Here is a 10,320-nt window from a genome sequence, read left to right as displayed (position 1 = left end):
ATCTATCACCCAAGGAGCACCAACCCACACACATAACTGAAGCCAGAGTAGCAAGGCCAGGTTTCCAGAGCGCGCCTGCGCATTTAGTCACCTCCGGCCAGGGCGAGGGAGGGAGGGCGGAGATGAAGGCCAGGGCGCCGCTGCGTGGGCGGGACCAGGAGATGCATCGCGCCTGCGCGAAGGGCAGGACGGCTAGCTGCGCCGTAACGTTTGAAACAAGTGGCGGGGAAGCGCTGCGGGATCCGTGGCAGTCGGTGTCTGCCCGGTGTAAGCCGCGCCTTCGTCTGTGGGCCGAGCCATGGCGCTGCAGCTCGCCCGGGAGCAGGGTGTTACACTCCGCGGAAGCCCCGAAATCGTGGCCGAGTTCTTCTGTAAGTCCTCCTGGTGCGGGCCAGGGTTGGGGAGAACCGAGCCCAGGCCGTCCCGTAGGCCCGCGGCTCGGCCTCGGAGGCGGGCAGCCGGGATGGGCCGGAGCGGCCCTGAATCCGAGCCCTCGGGGCCCCGCGCGGTCTGCCTGCCCCGAGGAATCGGCGGAGAGGCGGATGCCGGCGCCTAGGTCCGGACGCGTTGCTAATGGTGGAGGAGAGGGCTGGGCGCTGCGGGGGCCGCCTCGCGGTGCAGCGGCTTCACCTGGAGCGGTTCTTTGGTCGGACTCCGCAGCCCCCTGAGACCTGGTACGGCTGAGCGGAGACCCAGTGTGTGTTTTGACCCAGCTCCTACCCCGCGTTGATTCTGAGGCAGAGCACAGTTCGTTAGACTTTGTTTGGATAGCATTGTCCCCGACCAGGCCAGCTGTGTGCACGACTTCTACTAGAGCTTGGCAGGACATGAGGGGAGAAAAGGGGGAAAAAGAGGAGAAGCTTGTCTGGAGCAGTTGACGAGTGAGTCCAAGACTGTTTTGTATCTTCTAACCATGTAATCTGAATTTAGTCTTGGATTAAAATGAGACGAAATGTGGCAGTGGTAGGTTCATGCATTTTGGCATTTAATTTGTCCTTTATTGCCACGTGAATGCATGTATTGCTTTCTTTTACCCAGAAGCAAGATTTTATGGACATTTAATGCCACTTTATACAGACGTACTCTGCCTTGAGTAAGACACAAGCAAGCCTGTGTTTCAGCATTTACAATTTTACACCATTAATAAAACCATAACCCACCACATAGCCACATCTAAATATGGTTTATTTTCTGTAGCTACAAATGAGAATGACTTTGACGTTTCTTTTGCTTTCAGCATTTGGCATTAACAGCATTTTATATCAGCGTGGCATATATCCATCTGAAACCTTTACCTGAGTGCAAACATATGGACTCACCTTGCTTGTGACTGCTGATCCTGAACTCATCAAATACCTAAATAATGTGGTGGATCAACTAAAAGGTATTTAATAATTGAAAGCAGTTTAAGTTTTGCAGCCATTTTTGTATCCACATTGCCTGTCATCTTGGTCGTTTTTCAGCTTCCTATATAGAAGTGTGAAACACACTGCCTTCTGAAATATGTAGTGGTTTTCAATTGGGAGAAAGCACAGAGTGTATAAATTAAATCCTTTTCCACCACATTCTGAGGTGGCTGAGTATTTTGATGTTAGGAATATGATATGGCTTGATAAATGTCTCCATCAACTCCCTTAGAATGATTTTTGCTGTAATTCAAAAGTTCATATGGACAAATGGTACAAGTTAGAACTTAACATAATTATGATAGTGTTTGAGAAAACGACGACTATACATTCCTAACATGATGCTTTCTCTGTAGCCGCTGAGATTTTAAAGTTAACGTTAGAGAAACATCAAGGAAAATAAAATACTAAAATACTAAACTTGGGTTTCTGGGGCTAAACTTAAAAAAAAAAAAAAATCCTAAGTAACAGAACACCCATTTTTCAGATATTTCCCTTTATCTTTCTTTTTAATCTGCCTGTGACTGAGTCTATTTTACCTGAACACTGAATTTTTTCTTTTGCTCAAGAAGTTGCTTTATTACTGTTGTACCGGTACTATTCTCCATGTATTCTTTTCCTTCTAGAATTTCTGATAGTTTCCCTTTCATGTTTCAACTTACGTTTCTCCCCATTTGTTCTTCCAAAATACTAGTTTGTCTTTTAGCAGTGGCCATCCTTTTTCTTTTGAATTTTTAAATTCAAAAATTGTTTTTTGTATTGTTGTTTCAGAATTTTTTCATGTTCAGTTGTAGCTTCTTTTTTTAGTTTTTATTTTATTTTTTACTTTTTCTGTTTTAGTAGGCCGTTCTGATAATGGCCGTCTGACCTTCGTTAGCTTGATACCTCTGTGAAGCTACATTATCCTCTAGGTAAGGTAGTAACATTTCCCTGCCATTAATACCTACATGAGTAAAATCCCTAGATACTTGTGCAGGTCTGCATGGAAGGATCTCAAGCAATGGTAAAAAGACAAGGAAAGGAAGATAGGAGTACAGAGTTTCTCAGCCTCAAAGAACTTAAATGCTTTAGTAGGTCAATGCTACCAGAATAGCAAGATTGGGCCACTGTTGGGGGTGTGGTAGTAGATATCAGTCTCAGGTGCAAGCAGGAAGCATGTCATTAGGAGTAACCTCGCTCTCCCAAAGTTGCATCCCAAGTTATGGGTCAGAGGGTTAGGGCTAAATCTCCCGTAGCTGTTCATAGAGCTACACCCAGGTGAATTGGCCTAGAACCTCCATAGATCTGTATGTATAGGTCTGTGTCTTCATCTCAATGTGGTGGAGAAGCAAGCATTGCCTAAGCCGCTGGTTCATTGGATTATGTCTTTTGAGACCACTCAAATGAAATTCCACCTCAAATGTATCTGGACTTCCTATCTAGCTTGTTCCCTCTTTTATTTTTATTAAAGTTGAGGAATTATTCTTTGAGGCAAATTGTTTATCTGTTTTGAATCCCGTTGCTTTTAGTGTCCTCAGGGACTTTACACTACTTTTTCTCCTATTTTTTACTTCTGTTTTGATTGGGATTCTTCCCATTGACATCATGTCTCCAATTTTCAAAGAAGAAAAGTTGCTACCTACCCGAAATCACTTTCAAATGACCACCCATTCTCCTTTTAAAAGCTAAACCTTTGATGGCAAGTTGTTGATATATGCTAGGAGTCCAGCTGGTGGTCTGTTTTTCTACTGCTTGTAAACAGAACAGACACCTAGGTGGCCCACAAAATCTAAAATATTTACTGATTACTAAATGATTTTCTGTTTCTTGACGGAAAACTTTGCTGACTCCTGTGTATGCTATATCAGTTTTCAAAGTTACCTCAGAGCTCAATCTGAGGCCCTCCTCTCACTTTATAATCTCTCTAGATGATCTCTGACATGTTCTGATAAACTTTGTGTAGTTGACTCTTTATATCTAACCCAAATCTCTCCTAACTCCAAACCTATATACCCAATGGCTTTCTTATGTAACTATCCCGGAGATACTTCCGACTCATCATGTTGAAAACTAAATTTAAGATTATCTCCAAAATTGCTCCACTTTCAATTCACTTTCTTAGCAGTGAATGGCTCAACCATCCAACCTGTGATACAAGCCAGAAACTTGGGAGGTATTCCTGACTTGTTTCTCTTCCTTACCCCCATAGCTAATCCAGTAAGTTTTGATAAATTTCACCATGAAATCACTTGAATCTGTCTACTTCTCCATTTCTACCAATATATCCTCCTACATGCTTTAATGATCTCATCTTCCTTAAACTACTAAATGAACTAATTAGTGTCTAAAAACCAAAAATCCAAACCCGTTGCCGTTGAATCGATTCCAACTCATACTGACCCTATAGGACAGAATAGAACTGCCCCATAGGTTTCCAAGTAGCAGCTGCTGAATTTGAACTGCCAACCTTTTGTTAAACCACCTTTTGGTAAGGGAGTAAGAGATCTACACTAATGTCTAGATCCCCTGTAACCCATTTTAAAAATGATAGTTTTGAAATGTAAATCTAATTATATCATGTCCTATTTCGAACACAGTGATGACTTCCCTAGTTCTTGAGATATAATTTCTTTTGGCCCACCTGGCCTTGAATGGTCTGGCTCCTGTTTATCTTTCCTGCAGTTGTACTGGCTTTCTTTCAGTCCTATAGTCACGTGCTGTCACTGTCAAGTACTTAAGGCCTGTACCTTCTTCCCTTTCCTTTTGCATATTTAATACTGTTTCACCCTCAGAGCTAAGCTGAAGCCTTCCCTGTCCTCCCTGATTGGGCCAGTTTTTCCTATTTAAATGCTCTTCATTGTACCATTTATCCTTCACAGCAGTCACTGCAGTTGTAATTTCACATTTGTTGGTGTGGTGATTAAATCAGTTCCCATCTCCTACGCTCCTACCTTGGTTGTGGGTGAAAATCTCTCTTGCTCACTGTATCCTCAGCAGCGAGTACTGTACTTTGTAGAAATACTGAGAATTTGAAAAGAGGAGCTAGATTATTGATGTGATAAGTTTTCTGAGCAGAAGGGAGGGAGTCAAAATACCAGTGGTAGGAATTTGTTGAGGATAGGACGAGAGACCTGAGAAGGTAAGAGTTGCTTTGCAATGCAGTAGACCAAAAAAGATGCCTTGTTTTGTGTTGCAGAATGGTTATACAAATGTTCTGCTCAGAAACTGGTGGTAGTCATCTCAAATATTGAAAGCAGTGAGGTCCTTGAAAGCTGGCAGTTTGATATTGAGGGTGACAAGACTGCAAAAGATGACAGGTAAGTAAGAAATGATTTTTGCTCTGATAAGCCTTTTCCAAAAACTTGTTTTCATTACAAAATGAGTTCTAAATGTTTTGAACTAGTTTCATGTAAAGTAAATTGCATAAAGTGTTTCTGTCAGTTTAATTTAATCTTCAATCTCCTGTGGAAAAGAATTGTGCTCAGTTTAGCGCATCATGGATTTGTGTAGATGGTATTCTCTAAGCTAATGCCCTTAGTTTATAGCATTGAGTTCTAAATTTTAATGTTTATGGTGCTGTATTCAGAACTCTACGAGACCCACTAGATGGGGCATTTCAGGAATGTACTTATATCTAAGGGGTTTTCTTAGACTCTTCCCCAACTAAAGATGTGACTCTGCTTTATTTCCTTTAATGTCATGAACTTGGTAAGACATCTTCATGACCTAAACGTCATAAGTGACTGAGGGCTCCAGCCTCCTGGATGGAAATGCCGATCATTCTCTGGTGATGTCTGGCATTGTCCGGGTCATGCTTATCTGCCAACTCTTAACCATAGTTATGTCTCATAATGAAATGTACTTTGCTCCTGAAGCCTTTAGTTTAGTTCAGGAAATTTTTAGATGATAGAAATAATTTGACATACAACTTTAACATTTTATTTGAGGCACTTGGGAGTTAGACTTCAGGCATTTCTAAAATCCAAAATGATATTGCTGATTAAATATTTTTGATCCTTCCTGTTATTTTAAGAGATGCTGAAGTTTTCCTAACTTAGAGAGGTTGGCAAATTTTCTAGTCATTTGACAATAAATGATATGATGCTGATCGTAATAGATGACTGAAAGGATAAATGAAATAAATAAGGATATTAAAATTATGTCTTCTAGGGTGTAGGTCCTAAAATACTTTTATTCGTTATTTTTTAAACTCTTCTTATTGCATTACACATTTGATTTCAGAAGCACTTAAGCAGGTAAATACTCTTGGTTACTGAGAAGTTTTAAATAACTTGTTGAAACCTGAAATACATGAATAGATTTGGTTTCTTCCTAGTGCAGCCAGAGCAGAGTCGCAGAAAACTATCCAAGATGAGATCCGTTCAGTGATCAGACAGATCACAGCTACAGTAACATTTCTGCCGCTGTTGGAAGTTTCCTGTGAGTATTTACACAGCTCCTCATTCATTTAAAGTTGTAATGGGGAAAAGGCTAAACTACTGTTCAAGAATCACCCTTTATTCAGTTTTTTGTTAATTGTCAGTATCATGTGATATAAATGGGGGACAAAGCATTGTAAAGCAAAAAGTAAAGATTGGGGTATTGCAGGGAAAAAAAATGAAAACTTTTAAAATACCCATTCTGGTGTAATTCCTTTTGCTATTTTCTATGTGTTAAGATTTTAGCTGTAAAATTGTGTTTTGCTCTTCAAACTTAGTTATTGTTTCATTTTTCAGGTATTTACTGAATGCCTATTATATGCCAGGCAGTGGTCTGGGTACTGAAACATAACAGTGAACAAACCATGATGTTAGCTCTCCTATGGATTACATTGATTACATTCATTTTTTTTCCCATGTGATGATACACTTATAATATTTTTAATGATTTTCTGTTTAAAAAAAAAAAGTCCTATACTTTTCGTAAGATATGATAGGAGGTTGCAGTATTTTCTGTATTAAAATTTATTTTCATTGAGGAGAAAATATTAACTAATGATAAGAGGCCAAGCTATCCTGTCTTAACGCTATGGGTGGTTCAAAAGGTGAGAGAGACAGGGATGGTTGTTTTACATTTGAAAAAATGGTGTACTTTAATGTATTTTTATCCCCAATTTAGGTTCATTGGATCTACTGATTTACACAGATAAAGATTTGGTTGTACCTGAGAAATGGGAAGAATCAGGACCACAGTTCATTATCAGTTCAGAGGAAGTCTGTCTTCGTTCATTCACTACTACAATCCACAAAGTGAATAGCATGGTGGCCTACAAAACTCCTGTCAATGACTGAGGGATGAGCTGAGAAAAATAATGTACTTGCAATTCTCAAATGTGTTTTCCTGAAAGGAAGTCAACTACAAGTTGATATGTTTTATTTTGCTGGTGAATTTTTAGGTGGGGAAACAACATTATACCCTACTGAAGTGTGCATCATCCATTTTTTTGTGCCTGTTTAATGTTCCATGGAGTTGACATCATGAATTTGAGGAGGTGATGGCATTATCCCTTCATGAATGTATTTGGCTAAATAGATGGGCACAAAAGCATATTGCACGTTGTCCAAAAGGGAATCAGTGTTCTAATGTCAGTTCTTTTGAAGGTGGCAACGGTACTTGGAAGAACTTTCACTATAAAGCTAAATAACTTCCTAAATTAGACATTTTGGTCAAGTAGCTTGAGTCAGAATATAGGTAGGGTGATATTTAATTGTAAATTACTGCAAAAATAGTCTGACTATTCAGAATCTTTGTTTAGATCCTGAAAATAACTAATATAATCCATAAGTCAAGAAATATTGAGGTCCGTCCAGCATTTTTTTAGATCTAGAGTTCCCATGTTGAAAAAATTCCCAATTATTTGACTATATATAACTTTATGAAGCTTTGAATGTTTCTACTGTTTAATTTCCTGTGATAGAGAACTCTTTGAAAATGTCCTTGTATGTTTGATAAAATCAAGCTTTTAATGACAATGGTGAAATAAAGTTGAATTTGTTTTAAATTTGTCTTAAAATGTTTTGATACTGGTGTTAAATGGTAGGTGGGATGGGTTCAGTATTGCAAATGATTTTTTTGTGTCACCTTTTTTTTTTTTTTTTTTAGGCTATAATTCCAAAGCATACAAAGACGAGGAAATCTTGAGGTACCTTGAATCTATTGTGTTTGGTTATACCACTTTAATCTCATAATAATCGACTTAAAATAAACATTGTTTGTATAACAAGAGATATGCCTTTTGGAATTAGTTCAGTTTAGCAAATGTTGGATTGTAGTACCTTTAGGAGTCCCTGGGTGGTGCAAAAAATTAAGCACTGGACTAGTAACGAAAAGTTTGGTGGTTCAAACTCACCTAAAGGCAACTCGGAAATAAGGCCTGGCAATCTGCTTTCAAAATTTCAGAGCCTTGAAAAATATGGAGCAGTTCTACTGTGTGCACGATGAGTTGCCATGGGGTAAAATCAACTCGAGGGCAACTGACAATAACAACAAAGTGCCTTTCTACACTCTTAGCCTTACCTTCTTGACTTATGTGTCAGATTTCTCACAATATCCTTAATACGGCCTTTTTTTTACTCTCAGCTTCATTATCTTTGTATACTTATACAGCTTGCTTATCCCGGTGCCTGCCTTAATACCATCATCAGGTGTGTTTTATCTAGTTCTCACCTATTTTTCCAAGGTCAGTTTATTGCGAACTTCAAAGAAATCTTTTATAAACTATTCTTAATCTCATCTCTTTTGTAGTAAGTAAATTTATTATGTAGCTACAATGTCCATTGGACACTGTTCTAATTTAACTTTCACTTCTAAGTGAATACACATAGCCTGTATTCATTTATTCAAAAATTACATGTTGAGCATCTATTAATGTGGAAAAATACTATGTTGCAAGTGTCAGGATGAATGAAACAACGTTCTGGCCTTTCTGAAGCTTAAAATCTTAGGAGGCAAAGGAAGATATATTGCAGAGGACCATAAAGTAGCCACACATGTCATTTAATTATGTATTTCTTTGTCTTCATTACTTCACTTGATGAATCATATCTTTTTGATCCAATTGCATACTTTTTAAGAACGAAGTGAATTGTCTTATATTCCTTCATCTCAGTGCTTGGCAAATAGATGCTACTCTTTGATGCTGGTTATACTGAATGCTGTTAAGAAAGCCCATACCCTAAGGAGCTGTTGAAGCTACCTAAATGAGGCCCAGGTGGCTAGAAAGGGTTACCCACAAGCCTTTTCTTGAATAAGAAAAGTAATAGTGCAGAAATGGAAGTGATTTTCAATTAGGTATAATCAAAAGTCTCTAGGTTTCCAAACAACATACAGTGTAACACAAAGTGGACAGTATTAAAATTAAAGCATTCCTTTGAATTCTTGGACAGTTCATAACCTGTAACATTTGAAATATAGGTTGAGAAGGAAAGGAGAAATAGAACATTGGAATAAATAAGGAAAAATGAAAATTCTGGTTGTATTTTTAGTAAATATGTTTCAAAATCTTGAAAGAAAGCAAGGATTGTTTAGCCTTCAAGAAGTATTGAATGCCTATGTAGTAAACAATGGAAATGGTAAATAAGATGTGGTTCTTCCCCAAAGGAGCTCACATATTACTGATTACACTAAAATTTCAGGCATTCATGTCTTTATTTGGCAAATTAAATGATTTTGTTTTAATTTGTGATTTAGTATAGCACTGACTTCTTTCTCCTTTAAGAGACATCTCCAGAAGTTAATGCTGTGAATTTTAATGTTTGTCATTCAAAATAGTTTTAATGATAGGAGCTTCTGTCCTGTGGTCTATAGCTGCAACTCTGTAGTACCAATTCTGCATCAGGTAAGCTCTTCTTTGAAAATAAAAGCTAGTTTAGGGAAGGTTTAATGGAAGAATGTTAACTGCATAAGGAATCAAAGGCTGAAAACCTGAGAAGTAGGGCAGCTTTAGAGTCCTCAGTGACAGCAACTGTGGATTCTCTATCTCTATGTAATAAATAGACCTTTCCCCAAATGACCTTGCTTGATGGATTCAAGAAAAATGTCAATGGAAAGCTTTGTTTGTCTTTCAGTTTGAGAATTAAGAATGTAAAACTGAAATCACATTTTCAAAGGTTCAGCATATACTTCAGTCACTTCATCTCACCTAATACCGTTAACAGAGTTAAATTTTTCGATTTTAAATTTGCATGACACTGTTTACTGTTGTAGGGTTCTAAAGACCAGGCTATGTATCAGTTAAGAAATAAACATGTTGGAATTGAATAGGAATCAAGCTACGAGCTTTATTGTTAAAGCGAGATTAGAAAACAGCTTCGGTCTATGACTCCAATTGGACTTGTCCCAACCTGTTTCTATACCTTTAGGCGTACCTTGGGGGAAGACATTTAAAGAAACAGCTGTAAGATTTGTGACAGGTTTCTACACCATTTTAAACAGACATTAAGATTCCAAGAGTCCGGTGGGCCTCTAGACCTGGCCATGACTCTGATTCAGTTTTGCTTACCATAGGTAGAGGAATGAAAACATGTTCCCGTTGAGCCCATCAAAGTCTGAAATAGAGCCCAGAAGGGACTGAGCGACACCTGGCCTCCAGGATCCTTCTCCTAGTGTCTTCACTCTGAGAAGTCAAGCCTTCATGGGAATGTCCAAGCAGAGGTATAACAGTCTCACATATTAGGTGGCTTTTGCTGCATAGTAAAGAGCCATGGGGTATTAATAAGCTCTTATTCTCACAAGTCTACAGGTTAGCTGAAATTGTTGTGTTCCACATACCTCATTCTACCATCAGAGGGGCAGTGACTAGGTAAGACTGTTAAGGCTTGACTTCAGAACCTTCACACTGATGTTTTTCCCACATTCCACGAATGAAAGCAAGACTCATGGCCAAGCCAAATGTCAATGGGCAGGGGATGATACATGGAGGTGAGGGAGGGGTAAC

At 38.7% G+C, this 10,320-nt stretch overlaps 1 pseudogene; it reads left to right on the top strand.

The window, feature by feature from the left end:
• The first annotated feature begins 214 nt into the window (after positions 1–214).
• Positions 215–7,453, top strand: LOC100667875 (mitotic spindle assembly checkpoint protein MAD2A-like; annotated as a pseudogene).
• The last annotated feature ends 2,867 nt before the right edge of the window (positions 7,454–10,320 follow it).

The sequence above is a fragment of the Loxodonta africana genome, chromosome 5, assembly GCF_030014295.1.
Source record: "Loxodonta africana isolate mLoxAfr1 chromosome 5, mLoxAfr1.hap2, whole genome shotgun sequence".
Lineage (NCBI taxonomy): Eukaryota > Metazoa > Chordata > Mammalia > Proboscidea > Elephantidae > Loxodonta > Loxodonta africana.
The sequence above is the reverse complement of the archived record's forward strand: the minus strand, read 5'-3'. Positions and strand labels throughout refer to the sequence as shown.